Below are 24,226 nucleotides of genomic sequence, written 5' to 3'. Positions count from 1 at the left end.
TAGGACGAGGCTGTGAGCCACCAAAATGTACTCTTTATAAGGCACATGCAATTAATGTGTCTAATATGACTTTTGACAATTCAAGACTGTGGCATGCAGCACAATTCTAATTTTTTCATAGTTTAGAAATAAAAAGGTTTTGTTTGTTTCACTACATAACTGGGCTATGTGTGTCTGACATTAGTGAGTGTTGTCACGGTTGCCACGTACCTGCCAAAGTATTGGGTTGCAATGTGGTTCCGTCTCTGTCTGCCCTCATTTGCGATGCTTCTATCCCAGGGTGTCGGTGTGTTAGCTCTTGCTCCTCATCCTTCGTGTCTGTGTCTTCAGGGGTGAGATGTAGCCCACGTCTGGTGGCAATGTTGTGTAGGATGGCACAGGCAGCAACTATCTTGCATGCTGTTTCTGGGGCATACTGGAGTGCACCTCCACTTTTGTGGAAGCATCTGAATCTTGCCTTTAACAAGCCAAAGGTTCTCTCCACTACAGTTCTGGTCCGCCGATGTGCACTGTTCTTTCGCCTCTCGTTCTGATTGCAGGTGTTAGGTATGGGGTGAGTATCCATGGTCTCAGGGCATATGCACTGTCACCTATTTGACAAAAAAGGCAAATTTAACAGGGCATCAATGGGTTACACAGTGACCTGTGTGTATGGCTTCAGGGTTTAGTCAGCAAAACCTAATAGATATCCGTCTCCAAACTCCCCAAGTCTAGGCGTTGGTGAATCCCACTGTGCCTGAATATGTATGAGTCATGTGTACTCCCTGGATATTTAGCTACAATGTCAGTAATGACATTACAGGGAGTGCAGAATTATTAGGCAAATGAGTATTTTGACCACATCATCCTCTTTATGCATGTTGTCTTACTCCAAGCTGTATAGGCTCGAAAGCCTACTACCAATTAAGCATATTAGGTGATGTGCATCTCTGTAATGAGAAGGGGTGTGGTCTAATGACATCAACACCCTATATCAGGTGTGCATAATTATTAGGCAACTTCCTTTCCTTTGGCAAAATGGGTCAAAAGAAGGACTTGACAGGCTCAGAAAAGTCAAAAATAGTGAGATATCTTGCAGAGGGATGCAGCACTCTTAAAATTGCAAAGCTTCTGAAGCGTGATCATCGAACAATCAAGCGTTTCATTCAAAATAGTCAACAGGGTCGCAAGAAGCGTGTGGAAAAACCAAGGCGCAAAATAACTGCCCATGAACTGAGAAAAGTCAAGCGTGCAGCTGCCACGATGCCACTTGCCACCAGTTTGGCCATATTTCAGAGCTGCAACATCACTGGAGTGCCCAAAAGCACAAGGTGTGCAATACTCAGAGACATGGCCAAGGTAAGAAAGGCTGAAAGACGACCACCACTGAACAAGACACACAAGCTGAAACGTCAAGACTGGGCCAAGAAATATCTCAAGACTGATTTTTCTAAGGTTTTATGGACTGATGAAATGAGAGTGAGTCTTGATGGGCCAGATGGATGGGCCCGTGGCTGGATTGGTAAAGGGCAGAGAGCTCCAGTCCGACTCAGACGCCAGCAAGGTGGAGGTGGAGTACTGGTTTGGGCTGGTATCATCAAAGATGAGCTTGTGGGGCCTTTTCGGGTTGAGGATGGAGTCAAGCTCAACTCCCAGTCCTACTGCCAGTTCCTGGAAGACACCTTCTTCAAGCAGTGGTACAGGATGAAGTCTGCATCCTTCAAGAAAAACATGATTTTCATGCAGGACAATGCTCCATCACACGCGTCCAAGTACTCCACAGCGTGGCTGGCAAGAAAGGGTATAAAAGAAGGAAATCTAATGACATGGCCTCCTTGTTCACCTGATCTGAACCCCATTGAGAACCTGTGGTCCATCATCAAATGTGAGATTTACAAGGAGGGAAAACAGTACACCTCTCTGAACAGTGTCTGGGAGGCTGTGGTTGCTGCTGCACGCAATGTTGATGGTGAACAGATCAAAACACTGACAGAATCCATGGATGGCAGGCTTTTGAGTGTCCTTGCAAAGAAAGGTGGCTATATTGGTCACTGATTTGTTTTTGTTTTGTTTTTGAATGTCAGAAATGTATATTTGTGAATGTTGAGATGTTATATTGGTTTCACTGGTAATAATAAATAATTGAAATGGGTATATATTTTTTTTTGTTAAGTTGCCTAATAATTATGCACAGTAATAGTCACCTGCACACACAGATATCCCCCTAACATAGCTAAAACTAAAAACAAACTAAAAACTACTTCCAAATATATTCAGCTTTGATATTAATGAGTTTTTTGGGTTCATTGAGAACATGGTTGTTGTTCAATAATAAAATTAATCCTCAAAAATACAACTTGCCTAATAATTCTGCACTCCCTGTATGTGCGTCACATACCACCTGGATGTTTAGTGAGTGGATACATTCCAGATTTGCAGGTGGGCAAATTTGTATATGTGTCCTGTCCATATACTCTATTACATGTGGGATGTTGGCAATTCTGTAGAAGTCCAACTTGGTGCTGTTAATTTCTGCCTCATTCCTGGGTAGGTATATATATCTGGACATGTGTGTGAGTATGGCATCTAGGAAACATCTGAAGAATCGTAAGAGTGCACTTTGGGATACCCCACCTGGCACAGCAATCACCCCCTGATAGCTACCCGAGGCCAAGAGGTGCAGTGAGCATAGCACTTGCACATGTGCAGGGATAGTGCTGCCGCGCATTGTCTGTCGTTCAAGCTGAGGATTCAGTAGTTCAATTAATTCTAAGATAATAGCACTGCTCAGTCTATATTTGTCACATATCTCCTCCTCAGTTTGTTGAAATAGTGTCTGCCTGGTTCGGTATATCCTCTCCTGTCTCTGCCTCCTCCTCCTCTGCTGGTCGGCCTGGACTCTTCTCCTCCATGCAATCATGTACAGTTCAGCCATTTTGAGTCACCCAGATGCCTTCTGGGTCTCCTTTTATACTTTGGTTCTGGTTACCACCTGCTCTGAATCAGTGGTAATCTGGATGTGCAAAAAGGGCTTTTTGCGACTAGTCGCAATTTACGACTTGCTTTTGCATATGGTTTGCGACTTGCAATTTGCGACTTCCTGTTTGCGGGTCGCAAAATCAGGTCGCAATTTTTGCGAGTCGGTGCTGTGTCGCATCGCTATTTGCATTTCAGAAATTGCATTTTTGCATCCCATTTCGGATTTTGCAAGGTCGTAAATAGCGATTCAGGCCATTTGCGACTCGCAAAACTTTGCTACATCTTGCCCTTTATGCGGATCGTGCAATGGGCGGAGAAAAAGTAGGACTAACAGAATGTTCTCACAAGATAGCCAAAATCAACACACACTTAGGCCCATATTTATACGTTTTGACGCAAAACTGCGCAGACGCAGTTTTGGGTCAAAAATGTTAACACCAGCTAACGCCTTTTCTTTGCGCCGCTAGGGCGTCAAATTTATACTTTGACACACGGCAGCGCAAACCACTGGTGTGAGTAATTTTTTTTTTACTCAAACCAATGCATCACGTCATAAAGAAAAACAACGTTCACGCGGCGAAAATGACTTTGATCTGGTTTACGATGTCGCAAACCGGATACGTGCCTTTTTTTACACAATTGCATAAAAAAGTGGCCCAAACACAGCAAAATGTGCAAAGGAGAGCCAAAATGGATCCCAAAAGCTTGGACAGACCCCAGGGAGATGACAACAGACCAGGAACTAGCCAGGAGGAACCACACAAGACCCAGGAGAGGGAGAAGAAGAAAATAAAGTGTTGGTTCAGTGCAAAGTAGCAGGAAACACTGGTGAAAGAGGTGACGGAACACCAGCACCAACTTTTTGTCACCTCTAAATTGCCAATTAGTAGGAGAGAGGCAATATGGCCACAAATTGTTGACAAGATTAACAATGTGGCAGAAGTACAGAGAACAGTCATTGAGTGCAGAAACGCTGGCATGACTGCAAGCGCAGGACCAAGGAAAAGATGGCCAGGAACAGGAAGGCAGCACTGCAGACTGGAGGTGGGAGTCCTGCACTGCAGGAGGCCCTGGACCACATGGAGGAGATGGTGGCAGCTGTCATCCCTGAGGACATCGTCACAGGGATTCAAGGACAGGACAGCGAAGACTATCAGGAGACAACACAGATGCAGGGCAAGTTGCATGGGGAACTAAAATGCACAAATGTTAACTGTAAGCGGGGGTGGACATACCTACTACACAATGCATGTAAGTCATGATATTCAGTGGAATGGGTAAAGGGGCACGGCACGGGGACATGGCCTGTTCAGAGAAAAACTGGGGCACAGTACTACACTACACCAACAACCTTTGCATGGGGGTATGCTGCCACGCCAAGGATGATGGAAGGGTAAAGCCAGTCCAGGAGGGTAGGGTACAATGTAAAACTGGCCTGCTGTCACATGACAGCTGGTATTCTCCCTACATGTACTAGGGCTCAATTAACAGTCTCAGGCCATATCCGCAAGTGGAATTTAACATTGACAACAGTTGCCACTACCACCTCTGATGTGTGCGGCGGTCAAGTAGCTAATGGCAGTTACGTGCCCATGGATCAAACATACCCAAATTAGAGGGTTCAGGGTGACAACGTTATCAATCCCCTGAAATCAATCAAAATGTGCCAAACCATACAAATGTGAATGTCCATAGTCGCTACAAACATCGGCCATTGTCATAAACATTATGAGGTACACAGCAGTAATGTCATACCCATGCTGCATATGTCAGGGTCCACCCTGTGCCTGGGTCACAACAGCTGCAATAACACCATGCAACATCCCAAGTGTTATACCTCTCAGACAACAGCATTGAGGGGGAGGACATATGTTACTGGCTAGTGAAATACACCTGCACAGTCAGAAGAGGAAATGGAACACTGCTAGGACCATCAGTGCAATCCAATGTAGCACACATTCCCCAACATCAACATTACACATTACCAATGCTGTCATCTGCAATGTGCCATGCCAATGCTATACATAGCATATGCTAGGTCTCAGCAACATTTAGCTGGATATGAAATATCTGAGACTGGGGCAGTTCCACATTGTTAAGTGTGGTGCAAGTGCCATCAGAACGCCCACAGCCAGTGCAAGGCCATAACATGAGAATGGAAGTACACGGAGGATTGAGTAGGTCAAGAAGGTGGCAACATACAATTTAGGCAGAACCTACAGCTAAAGGATATGACGCTGACATTGCCCCAAACTGCCCACACTACATATGACATGCAGGTGGGGCATAGACCTGGGAGAATGCTAATATGAATGATAGGAACAATGAACAACTAATAGGAAGTCAGGCACATCACAATAAAAATGCCACAACACAGACACACTAATTGTACCATATCTCGATGGCTCTCCTAGGGATATGCCAGTCCTGGACTTCCCTGATGACATGGATGACGAGCTGACAAACATCAGCCAGCAGACCCTCCAAGATGTCCTATCAACCCTCCATACCGCACCTTCAGTCACAAGAAGGAGCACAGATACAGCAGCCATCACAGAGGACCACCCCAATTGTACAACCTGCCAGCTCCAACCCAGCTGAGGACTCTGATGACACTGGCTCCAGCTTTGAGAGAACTGTAGTTGGAGTACAGCAGGAGCTGGCCAAAGAGGTGCGGTGGGGATGCAAAATAATGCAGCCAGCCTAGAGGGGGTGCATTCATGCATGATGACAACTGCAGAACAGGCAGCAGACATTCAAGGGTGAACATCTATCTTGCAAGAACTGCAACAAAGGTGGAAGGAAATCAGCACAACAGTAAGGGAGTTGACACAATACCTACAACAACAAACCTTTTAACGCATGCACGAATACAATATTGATCCCCTCAGGGCCGACCTGGCTGCCTACCACAGTGATGTAGCTGCTATCCTTAAGAACCAGCAGCTCCTCCTTGCTGCAGTACTGCCCTTAATAGACCCACAGTTGGCAGCTACCAGGATTTCTGACTCCATGTCTTCAAACACTGAAGTGTGCGTGGACCCTTCAAACCCACCACGACCAAGGGCAGAGGAGACGACACACACATCAGAAGATGAAGACGTGGAACAGATCACCTTTACCCGTAAGAATACCCGGTAGCACAAGTCCATGCCATATGGCCACTTATAACCAAGGTCCTGTGCTTTGTAACATGCCAGTCTTGCAACAGCTGCTCACAAGCACTGTTCTCCAGCCAACTGTTTATCTTGTCACTCTACCCTGTGATTGTCTCTCACTACCTCATTGGCAATTCATGTCCCTCTGCACTGTATGACACTTCACCCCACCATGTCCAATGACATGTCAATTTGCACTTGTGTAGGATCAGAATGGAAGGTGTCACACTAATGGACTCACAATCCTGGACTATGTAAAATAGCACTACATCACTTTCAAATAAATAGCACTTACACAACCACTTTGTCTCTGTGTAATGTGACACATCAACCGTGAGGGAGATTAGTGATATTTGCCTCATGACAATGCCCATAGAATGTCAATACAACTGCCCTGAAAGAATGTGGGCTAATAACTATGCACTGTGGTCTGGATCGTACCATCATCTACCCTTCCTGAGGGTTATTTCTGAGGTAACTAGAAACTATAAAGTATAATGCTGTGTTGGACAGAATACGTCTCCTTCAATGGATGTCTAAGCAGAAAAATATTGTCTTCTAATTTTTCTTCCAGACAATTTATATGTATGTGACATTTGACACACATTTTTCCTCACACACCATACAGCAGGAATGGATGTGTATGAGTGTACGTACGAACAAGTAACCTGGCTGTACAATGTAACAAATGATTGGTGTGAGTTATGGATACTATACTACATGAGGTTATACCATCACTCACCTTATCAGGGTTCACATGAACATCAGGCTGCAGGCAGACGTAACACAGTGTCCTCAATACCAAATCTGGTCCCAAAGTATGTCAGAATGAAAACATACATCCAAACTTAACAACACATTGGGATCCATAGTAACCTTGAGTGGTGGGTGCAATGGGTGGCAGATTCCTAGCGAAGTAGCTTTGGTGTAGCTGCCAATGTAACAGCTCAATTGGGATTTGGATGCAGGCTGGAACACAAATGCAAATACTAAATAGACACTGTTTACCCATGCCAAGGCCCTGATCCCCAAGCATATGACACATGCTGTAAAGGAGTACCTAAATATTTATTTAACTGTAAAAAAAGGATACTAAAACTAGGGGAAACACCCTAACTAACCAAACCTATCCTAACTACACATTACCCACAACTGGCCCTAACTAACCTAAGCTAAACTTACTTATCACATTTAACGAAACACTCTAAAAATCACCCCCCCCCCCAAACCCCTTATAAGACGGGACACATGGAGGACAATATATACTAACCTAAAGACATACTATCTTATACTAAACAAATATATATTTTTTTGTTTTGCATTTTTTCCCACCCACACACATAAAAAAAATACAAATATTATACCTCCACCACCCAACCCACTACTGTTAACTAAACTAACAGCCTATTCTAACCTAACACTAAGCCCCCTAAACCCACTAATTAAAAGAACCAGGAAAGAGGAGGGAGGGGAGGGAATCATGGCTGAGGGTATTATAGTCACAAGTTCCCCCTCCGCAGGGTCTTCTTTATGGCACGCACCCTCCTATTGATTTGTGACACCTCCTGCTACAGCCTGTCCAATCTGCGCAACATACGTTGAATGTCACGTTGCATTGCTCTAAAATCACGAGGGTCAATTACTGCAGCAGGGGTGGTCTGAGTGCCAGTTGTTGAGGTTTGTCCAGTTGTTGGTGCCATGCTTGGAGGGGGAGGTGCAGGTGCTGCTGTAGGTGGTCCTGGAGCTGAGGAAGTGGATGGTCCTGCAGTGGTGGCTGTCATCCTTGGTGCCACCTGGGTTGTAGTGGTGGTGCTGGTGGTGGCGGCTGTTGTGGACACCAAAGGGCCCCCTTGGGCAAATGCCCTCTACACTCCTGAGGCTCTTTCATGGCGATAATGCCATGCCATGTGACGGAACCCAGACTCCACAACCAGAATGTGGCGGTAACGCATCGTCCAGCGCTGAAACTCACAAATCTGGCTGGCATCCATATTGTCTGCTGTTAATAAAGATAAAGCCAAACATTAGGTACTTCATTGTGTGATATAGCTACTGATAAGAATCAGACAATACTTCTAGTGTAGATGAAACAGGCCAGATCACCATACAGATCACAGAATCTCCCTGAGGAAGTACATGGCAACGGAGCCTACACATGTCCTATCTAACAGCACAGCAATGGTCTAAAAGATGTGTACCAACGTAAATTACCTATGCATCATTGTTCAGCCATTAGTCACGTAAAAAATGCTGCAAGTCCTCCACATGTGACAGGCCAGCTAATGACTATCTTCTGGATGACAATCAAAGGCCACAAGATCTGTGATTTGTGAATGGAATTGCCAGGATAGAATGTAGTTGCTAATCATGAGTGGGTATCCTCGGTTTGGACAAGTGATTCACAGATTTACATGTCTGTGTACTAAACTTGGATGATCACACCTAGGTACACATTTCATAACCCTAAGCCTATGCCTCGGAGTGGGGGGTGAACAAGCAACACATACTTTCAAACATCAAGGACACCCAGGAAGCTTTGGACAGCTGTACGTGGGTTTGGGCAGTCCTCTACAGGTAAGGAGGGTGTCCAACTAGGATAGACCCAAACCTTGGACAATCTTATCCACATTTATGTTTGTAAATGCAAACAATTGTCAACATCATTTAATACCACTAATACCTGTCTTACAACAAGCAGATAGATGCAAGCACACATCTGGCATGAGCTGCATGCACACCTATGACATTGTACTCAAGTGCCACATACACGTTGCACAACATGTGGAGCTAGATGCTGCCAGGAAGTCAAACATACAGTTGAACATGTTCATTAGTGAACAGGGAGGCTCAAGTCTGTGGGTAAGACTTTGGCAACCCTGTTCTGTGAGATTCAGGGTCTGACTTGCTGACTAAATCGTGGATATGGGCTTCTGCTAATTTTTCTTCATAAAAATTTCAAAAATAAATGCCACCCTCCTCACATGGCCATGCCTACAGGGCTGCACTACAATCCCAAAATATGACTATACGCTACTGATTGTCCAACTCAAAGATGGAAAAAAACAGTCAAGTAACATATCAGTCAAGTAACATATCAGATCATTTGCCAGCACATCATAACTTGCTATGCGTCCAACACACAGGAGTCAATCACACAACAGCTGCAAATACCAACACAGAACAGAAATATCAACACTTACTGGATACGTCTGGGTCTGCAAATCGAGCCACTTCGCCTATTGTGTAAGGGGCAGGTCCACCTGTAAAGCATGGAAGGGTGAAATGTGCTCAATGTCTGTGCACTGTACAACACTTTTAAAAAAAATAGTGTGTGTAACATTATATCTGAAAGTCCTGCCTCTCAGGCATGATGATACTCCAATATACATACCACTGCAAACATGTATAGACCCTGTCAGTACAGTGAGTGATACACTCACATCTGCACACAAGCAGTGGCCCTAACTATCATGTGGTGACAAACATGCTCCATCAATTGGTTGCAGACTCATTTATGGAGTGTACTCCTCTCATCATTTGTACTCCTGAGAGATATGCAAAGCCACATTCCTGAAGCACTGCAATTTCAGTCACTCAGGTATTGTGGCTTGTGCATCAAGGGACAATCGGTTACTGTGTGGTGCTCATGTGGGTTGATTGAAGGTCATGATTTATTATGCTTTCTATAGTCCCTTACATGTAGGGCCTTTGTTGTGTGTAGGTTACATATGCTACATTTACAGTGTACCCTGAGCCACATACGCCCCCATGACACCATAATAGCAGGGTTCCTGCGAGTTACTTGGTGCCAATTTGAGGTAAGACATGGATTGGATATTTTTAATATTTTAATACAACAATGAGATATATGCTGACTGTGTATATTTTGTTCAACAATGACAGAATGCATGGGCACAGGTGTAGTCATTGCACCTGAAATGTGTCACTCATTGCCCTGTGTACCCATAATGGGTTTTGGAAATCACAGTTAGCCACATTCATCTTCTTACATTTGCCAAGTTGGGAGATCAGCGAGTATATAGCAAACTGACACTGTCACATTATTAAAACATGGTTTTGCAAATGTACCACTGTGTCAATCATGATGATGTAGGTTTCATTTTGTATGTACCTTCGGAATGGCAGCAGTCACAGGAATTCTGGTCTTCTGATCTTTGGCATCCATTCCTAATTTAATTGTGGAACAACCAAGTCAAACTATCAGCCTAAGATATTACACATGTTTGAAAGAAATTGGTACGTATGGGCCAGAATACAGTTCAGACATGTATTAGAAATAATTGGGGAACACATTAATTCTTTGAATTAGCTGGTGAAAATCATCTCTTTCCTGGTACACTCACAGACCATGGATAAAACATATGTTAGAGCCACATTAGCATCATCTATTGATGTGAAGGCAGCACTAATTTACAAGCTCCAGTTGTGTTTTGTAACGTAGTGCAGCTGTTGCGTCAACAAATGACAGTAATGTGTAGCAATTATTGTATAACTCAGGACCACTGTATGTTTAACTTGCATTCCACATATCCAAAAACATTGCCTGCAGCATATCAACAAATCTGCTACTGTCACTACAGAGCATTTAAATGTGCACATTACTCTGAATTGTACTCACAACCAGGGCCACCAATCACAATATCCAGGTGGTCCAGCAGGTCTTGCTCTGGCAACCAGGTGCTTTAGTTGGTGGTTGTTGCATGGTGTGATGTAGACGCGATGCAGATGGTACAAGACCTTTGACCACTGGAGCCTCCTCGCCTCTGTGTGATACCCCTGTATCACCCTGCCACCTGCTTCGATCATCAAGGGGAAGAAGTGGCACACCAGCCAAATAAATCCCCCCAGCTCCTCCTCACCCATTCTCCCAACACGTGGAATACCCAACATGACAGACATAATAAGAAAATTAAAGGGTACAGGAGATAATAAAGGGAAAGGAGGGAGGAAAATGAGAAAAAAGGAACCCTAAAACAGCCCCACTATCCAGAAACTAACAATACCCACAACAGACTCCCAACAGTACAAAGACACAATTTGACACCAAAAATGACAATTAAACACTTACAAAGAACAACTGAGACACTTACAAATAACACAGATGACATATTGGATGGCACACAGGAGACAAAATCACAATTGGGACAGACAAAACTCTGAGCACAGCCACACAGTCTAGAAAAATCACAGACTGCAAAGTGAAAGTGAAAGTACACCCACTGTACCAATTCTGTAAACAGGATATCCTATTACATTACTTCCTGCCTCAAATGCGGTGCATTTTTATTACGATGCGTCACAATATTGTGACGCTTACAGTCTGTGCGTCCATTTTTTTTGACGCACATGCTTAAAAATTACCCCGCATCCATAGTTCCAAATATTTACCATTGGTAACCAATTTCATGGGGTACAGTGTGGGAATTACCGCTTGGGCCAATGGATGTATCATGGCTGTGAGCGTCATTTTTCTACGCATATGCAGCGTTTTTTGATGCATATACAGCGTTTTTGGCGCGTATGCGTAAACATTTCTGTCTTTTACTGGGTTTGGGTCATTTCTCACATTTTTATAGTACATGACAGCTGTAACTATACAGAGATAGGCTGTTTGCACCTACATTGTGCATTCCAGTGTTTGGGCACATGTAGCAGATCACACTACTGCGGACCATGATCCTCTCGTTGTTGTACCGGATTTGCACTCTTCACTGATGCAATACAATAGATACCCAAACTTTTGGAATACAAATTGGTATTACCCAGTTTGAGCAGGTTGTGCGTCAATAGAGGATAGCAAGGCTATGCAACTTAATACATTAGCCCAGAGCCTGTATGTCAATGTCTGTGAATTGGCTATTTCAATTTGAGTTGACCCTCTGTGTGAACATCACAAGACGTGTTTTCATAAATGTGCTTGTCTGCATGTGTTGTGAATGTGGATAACCATCAGCTGCTATTCAGTGTGGCAATGAGTCAGGAAATGTGTTTGTCATACACAACGCAAGAAATGCTGTGTGAACTTCCCTGACGTTTTGGACAAAAGCATCTCTCATGACAAACTATGCACAGGATAGATAGAGGATGGGTGATAATGGCAATGGTACAAGACTAAGCCATCATATGTACTGGAATGTTGGATACCACTTCCTGGTCACTTGTTTGTATACTACCCATGAGTCAGGCATTTGAAAATGCTATGTATGTACAGTGTTTGTGACACAGAGTCCCAAAACAAAACCAAAAATGTAATGTCACTCCACAGTTTGAGTCCTATAAATGACCTATGTTTCTCTTGTGGCAGTGGAGCACCAGCATACCAAGCAGCATGTGTTCACATATTTCCAGTGGTTAATTGCACAACGGTGTCCAGTTCAAGTGTGTGGCCATGTGTACCCTGTGTCATTATTGGGGTCCATGTTGTCACAGTTACATGCAGGCCTAGTCATGAGTCTGTGGAGCCATTCCCTGCATTAACAGAGTAACCTTCAAAGCAGAATTGAACGAAAGCCAAAGAGGAATTGAAAAAACCCATGGGGATAGTCCAGCTAAGGCACTGCAGACGTTTTATGAGACTGACAGAAGGGCAATCTTGGTGTGCTCACAAAGTTGATGAATCAGTAATTTTAAACCGGCAGGTTTCATCACAACATTTGTACACAGGGTGGCCTCTAAAATTCCCACTGCAACCGAGAACATCAGTGCCTCTGTGCTGATTAATCTCACAGCTATTCACCACGCAAGCCCCATCAAAAGGGTGGGGCCGATGTGAATCTGTGTGTGGACCATCAGGGCACAAACATGTTTTGTCCTTTCATGCACATTAGCAAACGTTGTTTTTTGTGCTGGAGGCACCATACCCAGTCCATGCAGACAGCCATGGTACACTGTCACTGTTTGTCACTCATGCATACATGAAACCCAGACAAGGGATGGGCCGTGATTAGGCTATTTGAAGACATGTCCCACACCATGACACCGTAAGTAAACTGATTACGCTATACAATCTATTTGAGGATTCTTTGTAGACCTACCAGACACAATACCCCATGAGGAAAGTGAGGTCATGGAAAGCAACTATGAAACAAATGGAGCCACAGGGAACCTTTATGGTAACAGAAAGACAGGAACCAATCAGGCTAACAGGATGGAGGCTCTGTCAAGAACTAACATGAACGAGGCAAATACACAGTGAGCAGACTGGGACTGGGAAAAGTAGGAACAACACTGTGGAAAATGAAAACTGAAATTGTTCTGTGGCTGCAACGTTACACATTCACCCAAAACCTGTGTTACACAAGTGATTTATACGGCAATGCATAACAAGGATATACATATAATGGCAGCTTCTAAGCCGTTCCAGGCAGCAGCAAGGGCAGTGCAGGTTCAAATGGCTGGTCTGCATGGAAGTGCTCACAAATGTGTGCACTTCAGTCTCTCACAAGTCCTGTAGGTGAGAATCAAGTTCAAAGGGCAAACAATACCTTTCCCATGGGAAGCAATGGACAGGTGATTACAGGTCCTACAGACTACCAGGCAGTGCATTACCTGACCTGAAGTCCATGCAGACAGATGAACTATGACTATGGCATGCCATACTAAAGAGGGAAGCACAATGGAGTCAGAATGTGAGTCTGGTTGTGTGTGTAGTTGAAGGATTATCTGGGTACAAATAGTCCATTTCCAGGGCCCACTAGAGAAGGGTGGGGAGAGACTGAAAACATGGCAGTGGCAGGACTTATGACCTGGGATGGCATGCGCAGGGCATGTCTTGTGAGCAATGCTTGCCATACCTGGGGCACTCTTGCTATCCATTTGTAGCTAACATGGACTTCTTGTCACACATACTCCTTGCAGAGGTAGCTGATGTCACACTTACTGCTGTCAAGGGTCTGGTCATACATTCCTGTTACCAATGCAATAGCACATCCACTGCCTCATGTATGAGACAGTTTTTTACCTTATGAATGATGGTGTCTTAGTTATGTGCTGTATGCTGCAATGAACCATGTTGCCAACATGTATGTGTGCCACAGCTTTGGTCCTCTGATATTGAACTTCAAATGTGAAATGGACAGGATATATGTCATTTACACTGTGTGTGAAGTTGGGTGTACATTCATACCCATCAAATGTGATGTGGATTTTTCAATATCCCAATCTGTATATTTTCAATGCTCCGTGAGGCTAAACTCTGATTATGAATCCTAGGAATAATGTGATGAATAAATAATTATCCAGACCATGATACAGTGATTAGAATAGGTGTTTAATGACATATGGTAAGACAGTGGTGATGGTGACTAGAGTTAAAAGAAGTTTTGTACAATGTGTTGTCTTTGACACAATCCTGCTGCAGTGTTTGGATGGTCCCCCTCATGTTGATGGACAACATCCTCCTCGTCCTCCTTTTCAGGCATTTGTGGGTCTGGTTCATTGTGTACTCCCATGCATTATGTCATGTGAAAGAGGTGTCCATGTGTCTTAACTGGAGGTGACATGATACTTCCATACACAGAATCAGTTCCACAGTGGTGGTAACACGGTTGCATCTACATGGCCTGGACATCCCATCCAATTTAGCATATGCAATAGAATTTGTTAAACATCAGTGAGGCCCTTTGATTTGGCAAGGTTACATTGTACAACACATCTCCAGAAGCTGGCAGCACTGACGTGTTGCCAATTGACAATGCACAAAGATCCCATGTGTGACAAGCTCTCTGCAGACCTATTTATCTGCCCTTACCGAGTAGACTCATGTTCAAACCTGTACCTACACTACTGAACCTGGTCCAGTTCAGCTGGCTAACTTGGTTGTGGGGTTGACGGTTTAAGTGTCAGAAGGTCCATATGCCTGTACATCTGTTGTGTATATGTGTAATTGTCTCAAACAGTATGTATAGGAATGTGAACTTTGCAATATTGTCACATCCATATGTGTTCATAGCACAGTCCACTTGCTTATTGGTAGTGGGCAATATCAGACCAGGAGTGATGTGAGATATTGGTACAGCCTCAATGATTCCATGTCCCATTCATTAGAGTCATCATCATCATGCTATATGTGTCATAGTATTATACCTGCGCCGAAACACATTGCATACCCCTTACACTGTACATATTGTTTGGAGGGGTGTGTGATTGAGTGTTATTGATGTGATGTTCTAAGATTAATCTTCCAAGTTGTACTGGCAGTTAAGGCCATGTCATTGTCACTGTGTGGTTTTAAATTGTTCCCTTGTGTCTGGGGCCTGGCATTTGTTGTTATTTGCATCTGTCATTTGTCCCTAGGTGTGTATCCAATTGGGTCAGGATATCAAACATGACTAGCAGTGTCACAACCTCAGTGTCTTCCTGGCCACGTGTCAATGTAATGGTGTATGTGTTCTGTGTCCTACAGGGTTGCTGTGCTGTGTATATATAAGTAGGTTTCTGTACTTACCAACAAGTAGGCCATTTCCATATCGTCCATCCTGGAAGTGTTGATTAATGTTGCAGTGCCGGAAGATGAATGAGTCATGTATACTCCCAGGATACTTTGCCACGATGTTCGTGATCAAACCCCAGTGATCGACAATGGCCTGCACATTGATGGAGTGTGTGTGCTTCCTGTTGCGGTATAGATGCTTGGGTTGCAGCAGGTGGCAGAATCCGTACATGTGTGCAGTCAATGGCACCAATCACGTGCGGGAAGCCGTTGATGTGGTAGAAGCCCTGTTTGGTCTCCTGCTGCTTCTGCTGTGTGTTGAAGAAGCTGATGAGGCGAGGTGTGAGGGAGATGATTGCATCCAGTACCTTGGGTAGGAAGGCAGAGAATGAGGGCTGCGAGAGCCTGGCAACCAGGGTACCAGTGGTTTGAAACAAGCCACTTGCCAACATGTGGAGGACATCTAGCAGCTTGGTTTCTGGTGGAATGATGAGGGGTGTCTGCAGACTGGGTGCCAACCGTGGCAAAATGTGGCTTGCCAGTTGAGCCTGTACCTCTGGATGATGTCTTGTTGCCTCAATCCCAGAAGGGTTGTCCTGGTCCTGAATATCCTCTCCTGCCTTCGGCGTTGCCTTTGTGGTCCCTGCTGATGTGGTGGAAGCTGCTGCTGTTGGTCCTGTGCTCTGCGTCTTCGTGCATGCTGGATGAATAGCACCTCCATGTCTTCCTTTTGGAGCTCTGCTGTTGCTTCTGTGTCTTTTCCTTAACTACTGGCGTGTTTGCCCCATTTTAATGCCTGCCCTGACTCAGGCGTTATTTTTTTATGCAAATCGTGCTGTGCGTCATTTTCTGACTCCGCCTCCCAGACGTGCAGGATTTTTGCCCTGTAGGATAAATATGGGGCATGGGTGTTTAAGTCATTTTTTGAACGGGAACGCCTACCTTGAATGTTATTAACGCAAGGCGGTTTCACGCATCCAGAAAATGGCTCACACAGAGGAATTTTGGCTTTCATGGGGTCGGGCGTCAAAGTATAAATATGGTGTATGGTTTGCGACTAATTTTCGTCAAAATGTTTGATGCAAATTCGGTGCAGGCAGAGTATAAATATGCCCCTAAGTGCCTCCTAATGACAGCCACAGCAAGTTTCAAATCAGGTTTTTATTGCACCTGATTTGAAATCACAAGTTTTGAGCTAACTGTGATTCAATCCTGGTTTTGTCCATGCAATTGCACGCAGGTAATACCTAGAGGGATTTATGCTACCAAAACTGTGTGCTAAAGGATATACGGTGTGGTGAATCAGTCACAAAAACCTGTTTCCGAATGTTACACTCCTTTAACAGTGGTAAAACTTACAATCTGGCACACAGTTTGACGTGATAAAGTGAGGTACTAATATTTTCCCCAAGTGGTTTTATACTTCTTTCCACTATAATGAGGTTGTAAATAAAGAAGTCACAACAAGCATTGGCAAGCCAATAGGTCTTCCCTATGGGAGATCTATTGGCTTTGTCAATTTCATATACCCTTGGAAATTTGAGGTGCACTGTTGGAGATTGGCAGTGAAGAAATTCATGGAGAAGGAGGACAATGGGTGGCACCAAAAGAGATTGTTGCACAGGGTGCCACCAGCATTAAACCTGGCCCTGTGGACAATGGAAGCATTTCTTGGGCTAGGCTTCGAGGTATGGACAAACACACAAAGCAGAAGTAAAACTGGCACTTGCTGATCTAAGAGAAGCAAGGCAAAGAGAGTAACAATGGAGCCAATAAATGGTAAGGAATGGATAGACTCTAAGCCATCTAATTATAATTATGGCCCTCATTACTACCCTGGCAAACAGCAGTAAAATGGAGAAAAGTACTGCCAACGGGCTGGCGGTACTTTTCTCCATATTATGACATTGGCAGTTTGGCTCAAGCCAAACTGCCAATGTACCACACCGTCCGCCACGGCGGTAATGACTGCCTGGGAAGAGACTTCAGTCTCCATCCAGGCGGCCGTCACTAGCCCACCCGCGGGATTATGACCCCGCCTACCACCATGGTTTTCGTGGCTTCTTTACTGCCACGAAAACCATGGCGATAGGTACTATCAGTGACAGGGAATTCCTACGTAATGGGTGGGCTAAAATCTTTTTTGGGGATTTATTTATGGAAATTTATGGATTTATTTAGGGACAGTGCATGTGCGCTGTCTCAGACAAGACCTAAAAATAGTGGTTGGCACGCATGACTAAATTCTCAGTAATTTGTAACTCTTATAGACATGGACTAACCATATTCACATCAGTCTTGTTCTCACCCCACAAGAGACACAAGCAATCCTTAACTAATTTCAGACTTCAATGAGGCACAGCTTGAGCCCCATGACTCAACGCCCGTGATCCACATTTGGGCATACCTGTCTGACGTAAGGCGACACTTAGGGCAAAAGATGGATAGAATGCTCATATTAATTTCACTCACCGGTGATCACTCTAGGATATTTAGAGGGAATATCATAAAAAAAATATTGTGTGACAAACTACAGTGTCAAGTACATCAAGGCCAAAAATACTGTGAAGGTAAGTTTCTATAGGTAAGCAAACATTTACTATATATAACTACCTTGACAATACATATATTTTCAAGGTATGTAACTGTGGAGTTAACAATAGTACATCCATACTTACCTATTTGCACCTACTTTCTCAATATTTTGGACCTTGATATTGTTGGCACAGTATTCTGATCACACATTATTTTTGGTTCTGATCCAACTCAGGGCCCCAGACCATCATTTATTATGGTTATTTTTCAGCAGCAATACAACTCAAGCTGCAATTAACTGGATGCTCAGCAAGGCTGAAACAGGCAGGGTTTTCTTGTTTTCCCAACGTATAGTCAATGTGATCTTCTAGGTTGGGTTGAACTCTTCCTATTCTGCGCGGGTATAGCACTGCTTGCACAAGGTTAGCCACATAATGGCTTAGTAACCAAATTAACAATGGACCAGCACGTGGACTAGAGCAATTATCTGTGATAGAAATTCATTCAAGCACTCCAGCCGACATCTTTTTTATTTAATCACTTACTAGAGAACTAGCAAAGAAAATGCAAATACAATCATTCAGGATAAAGATTTTGATTTCTATTTAGCATGTCAATGCACAAATATCCGCATCAAAGAGAAACAACACCTTGAAACATTTTCTTCTGCAAAGGGTGGCTGTGGATTTTACACTTAAAAGAGAATTTTAGCAAGATCAGCTTTTTTTTCAGGAATTTTATTGGCAAAATTAAAATATATAGCAGGTCAATTCTGATTTGCTTTAAACATGAAGGGGATAAAGGCTCTATACGGGCAGAAAAGTGATGGTGACTAGTGTATCAAGAGACATAGGCCCTCATTATGACAATGGTGGTAAATTCCGAATTCTGCCGTGGTGACTGCCACCAACATACTGCTGCGGAGGTGAACATCCATCTGCCAGAGTATGATACATATACACAAAACCAACAGAAAACTGCCACAACCACAAATCCGCCAGACCCAGTGAATGTGATAAACTGACAGTATTACCACCCAAACCGTTACACCACCAAAACAATGCCCTCCAAATAATGACCCACGAATCACCACAGCGGACATTCAATGACTGTAAACCATTGCCGGTGAACACCGCCATGGCGGATATGGCCACCCAAAAACAAAACAAGGCAACATTGGTCAGAACCAAAAACATACACCTGACACATATACACACACTCCACACACCCACCCACAGCACTATAAACCACACACCCACATCAACCACAAACCTCTGCAAGCACATCAAGACGGCTACAATTTGCGAGGGCAATCCAAAAGAGAACAGCACACATGTCACAACTACCAATTCACTTGACATGCACCACACCCCACCACATCACACATCACCCCTACACACACCACACAACACCCATGTCCCCACAAAGGCACCCCTGTTTCACCGATGAGGAGTTGTGGGTCATGGTTGAGGAAATAGCCAGGGCAGAGCCACAGCTGTTTGGAGCACAGGTACAGCAGATATCCATTGCCAGGAAGATGGAGCTATGGTGGAGGATTGTGGACAGGATGAACTCCGTGGGACAGCATCCATGAATAAGGGACAACATAAAGAAGAGGTGGAAGGACCTACGGGGGAAGGTGCATTCCATAGCAGCAAGGCACCAGCTCGCTATCCAGAGGACTGGCGGTGGACCCCCACCTCCTTCCCCACAGCTGACAGCATGGGAGGAGCAAGTCTTGGCAATCCTGCATCCTGCAGGACTCACTGGAGCTGCCGGAGGACTGGACACAGGTGAGTCAACATTTACTACTTATCACCCCATACCTGCATGCCATCTCAACCCCCACCCTGACTCCCATCGCCCCACGCCATCCCACACATTGCACCACCACAATCAACAAACCTAAATGCCAAGCCCTGCATGCCATACCCACTGCATGCACATCCCTTCCAGCCCTGCATGTACACCCACCACCAATGAATGCACAGCTTGGAAAACTAACAATCCCACAATCCATCACCATACACAAACAAAGGTGGCAGGGCAACAGCAATAATAGAGGTGAAGCTAGTGATGCACAATATGTCACAGACATGTAGCATAATACACCACTTACATCCCCACAGTTGTCCTAGCCAATCTCAAGAGCGAGGAGGTGCCACGGCTACCCAGTCCCCCATCAGAAGATTCCCCCAGTGATGACAGCAACTCTAGAGTTCTGGATCTGGATGAACTCCCTGGCCCATCAGGGACCACTGGTCAGTCGGCTAACCCAGCCCACACCCAGTGCACCACAGAGCCTCCCCCCTCAGCATTCAACACCACAGCAGCCACCCAATGTCCCCAGAACTCTTTCCCCAGGACACGTCAATCAGCAGTGTGCCCACCTGTACAGGGACCCCAGCCCACAACTCACAGGCAAGACAATGAGGGTCCAGGGGTCAGTGAGCACACCATTCAGGGGACACAGGCACAGGAGGCCAGGGATGGTCAGAGGACAGCTGTACGCCAGGGGAGGACAGCTGTGCGCCAGGGGGAGGACAGACACAGGGAACAGACTGCCCAGGAGGCACTCACTAATGTCCTGGGGACATATCAACAATTCCAGGACGAGGTGGGTCAGGTGATAAACATCATGCAGGAGAACCAGCGGATGGAGGGGCAACACCACCAGGAGACCAAGCAAGAATTGCAGGCTCTGAACACCACCATGGTCTCCATTGCAGGGGTGCTGGGTGACATGGCTAACATCATGATGGACTACACAGCACACCAGTGAGCCCCTTCCACTAGCCAGTGTATTGACCAGCCCTCCACATCTGCTGCAGCTAATGGACAGGAGGCCCTGCCACAGGAACCACAGGCCACCAGCACCTCCCCTGCAGAAGATGAACCACCCCGCAAATGGTCCCTACGACCAGACTGACACCAGAGACACTTGCCAAGACAAAGACCACCGCCAGGAAATGAGGCCCTCCTGAATGTCCCCCTTGTGATCCACTGTGTCACTTTGTCCACTTTACCAACTTTGAACTACCATTGCTCCCCTTCCTCTGGCCCCTTGGACACTGAACCTGTGCTACAAACAGACTGGCCCAGTACTACTGAGTTATAGAGCTTTATCTACAGGTACTGTACAATGTATAGAACTGTAATGAACTGCATGATCCTGTGTAAATGCCCAGTAACATGTTGACACCATCCTACAAATGTGTCTCAGCAGTCTGTACACATCACAGCTGAACACTGTTGGAACAACACCAACATCTGCAATAATAGAAGGCATAGGTGACAGTCAGGTAGGATGCAAAGGTAATGACTTGCATTATGCTACCGTCATACGGCACAACACTAAAATGTAGAAATGTTTAGTTCAACAGTCTTACCTGAGTGTCATTGGAAGTACTGCAGGATCATATGTAACCTGTTGTCCACATCCTCCTCCTCACTGTCCTCAGTGTCCACTGCTGCCACAGCGGCATTGTCACTCCCCCTCCTCCTGCAGGTAGGGCACATGCCGTCTGAGGGCCAAATTGTGCCACATGCAGTACTCAACAACAATTCTGCAGACCTTTGCAAATGGAGGCACCTGAACCTACCCTTCAGGAGCCCAAAGGTCCTTTCGACAATCCTCCTGGTACGCCCATGAGCATCATTCTACCTATTCTCAGCCCCCGTTCTCGGATTCCTAACAGGGGTCAGAAGCCAGGAGCCAGGACAGGTTTGGGTAGCCAGAATCACCTGCAAGAAGTAAGGGGAAACACATGGCATGGGTTATGACTCCTGAAGGCATACACTGACATACATTGGGTGGGGACTCAGGCTCACCTATTAGCCACACTCTGCGCCTCTATAGTTGTGCCATCAGGTGTGGGACACTGCTATTCCTCAGGACAAAGGCATCATGCACCGACCCAGAATACTTGCCAGTGACATGGGAGATGTACTGGTCAGCAAGGCACACCATCTGGACATTCAGCGAGTGGAAACTCTTCCAATTCCTGTACACTTGTTCAATGGCCCTGGGAGGGACTAAGGCAATATGGGTCCCGTCAATGGCCCCAATTACATGTGGTATATGTCCCATTGCATAGAATCCAGCCTTCACAGCGGGTAAATCATCTACCTGGGGGAATGTGATGTAGCTGCACATGTGTTTGAGCGAGGCTGCTAAAACCCTTATAAGCACAATAGAGAACATTGGTTGTGACATTCCTGCAGCCAAGCCCACTGTCACCTGGAAAGAGCCAGTTGCCAGGAAATGGAGCACCAGGAGTAACTGCACAAGAGGGTTTATTACTGCGGTGCAACGGATAGCAGGTAGCAGATCAGGCTCCAGTTGTGCGTACAGCTCTGTGATTGTGTCCCTGTCCAGACAATAGGTGTTTATGATGTGCCTGTCCTCCAGTGTAGCCAAGTCCACAAGGGGTCTGTACACGGGTGCTTGCCTCCTCCTCCTATTCCTCTGCAGTGGTTGGTACCTAAGAGACCCAAAAGTAAGAAGGGAGTGACAACAGGAACCATGAACACACTACAGCAGTGTACACAGAGCATGCTTGTAAGTTGGACACTGCAATTGTGTAGGTGAGAACATTCGACTACAATGATGCACTTATCAATCTGTACATATGAACAACATTAGAAAATGGCACCCGCCTGTCCTGTATTCAGGGACAGTTGGAAGTGACCTAACTCTGCTGGTGTTCGCGTCATGGTGGGAGGTGGTCTGCACCGATGTGTAATTCCTCATTGGCTAACATAGCCCTCTAAGGAGTATGGGAACCAATGATGATCAGGGCCGGCGGTGCCATTTCATTTCTACCACTTCACTTGAGTCCTGACTTTCCACAGGACGACATCTCCACTGTGTGTGCTGCTGTGACCTGTTGTCTAGAACCTGCCATGGTTCGTGCAACAGGGGATAGGGCCCAAGCCTTCATGTTGGAGGCATCGGAGAGGCTCATGGATGGGGTCCTACCCAGTATGGGCAGTTGTATGGGCCTCCAGACCAACAGGTGAGTACACCATGTGTACGTTCCATGCAACATGGATGCCTGGAGATGTGTGTGTATGCTGGTAGTGTGTCATATGGGGGGTATGGCTGGTGGCAGCGCTAATGAAGGGATACAGGTCATGTGTGTGCCTGATGAGGGGATAATGCATTTTGTAGGCCATATGTGTGACAGGCTGGATTGTCTGGTTAATATTGTCCCACTATTTGTGTTTCCTCTGCAGGTCAACGCCCATCAGAAGAAGGGGTTGTGGCGTGCCATCGCCAAGGACGTGCGGACCCTGGGGGTCTATAGCAGGTGGAGCACCCACTGCAGGAAACGGTGGGAGGACCTGAGATGCTGGGTTCGGAAGACCGTGGAGGCCCAGGTCGGGGAGGCCTTCCAAAGAAGGAGGGGTGCCTGTCGGAACCTGACCCCCCTGTTGGCCCGCATACTGGCAGTGGCATACCCAGAGCTGGATGGGCGATTGAGGGCATTACAGCAGCCACAAGGGTGTAAGTACAGTGTGTTTGACAACTGTCTCTGTTGCCTGGCATGGGATTTGGGTGCAGGGTGCTAGTCAGTGGATACCCCAATATGCTAGTTTAGACATTGCTGCGTGGTCCAGCTTAGGTTAATAGGGTGAAATGCATGATCTTGATAGCTGGCTTCCCTTGTCAGACAGGGCTTAGCTGTACCCAGTTGGTGTGTGGCTGGCAGCGTTTGGCTCCGACCTGCTGTGGTACTTAGCCAATGGTATGCCAGTGTGGTCCTTACTGCACATTCTCAGTCTCAGTGTGTGACAGTGATGTGTATGCCATTTGTGCTCTGGGTGCTGTGACCAACCCTGTGCTCCCTTTCTTTCTCCTCCCCTCTCTCCTTTTGTCATCCTGTCCATGTACACATTAGCATCACCTGGCAAAGGAGCAAGGGCACCGGCGAGTGAGGGAGCTGCAGCCCATGGGACCCATGAGGCAGAGTCCACCGACGTCGAGGGGACCAGTGGGACTGAGGGTGAGGGGAGCACTACAGCGGGGACAGGAGCTGATACCACTGACTCTGATTCCTCCTCAGATGGGAGCTCCCTGGTGGTGGCGGACCCCTCTGTGACCACCCCAGCTACAGGTTCT

This window comes from Pleurodeles waltl, chromosome 9 (assembly GCF_031143425.1).
Source record: "Pleurodeles waltl isolate 20211129_DDA chromosome 9, aPleWal1.hap1.20221129, whole genome shotgun sequence".
Lineage (NCBI taxonomy): Eukaryota > Metazoa > Chordata > Amphibia > Caudata > Salamandridae > Pleurodeles > Pleurodeles waltl.
The sequence above is the reverse complement of the archived record's forward strand: the minus strand, read 5'-3'. Positions refer to the sequence as shown.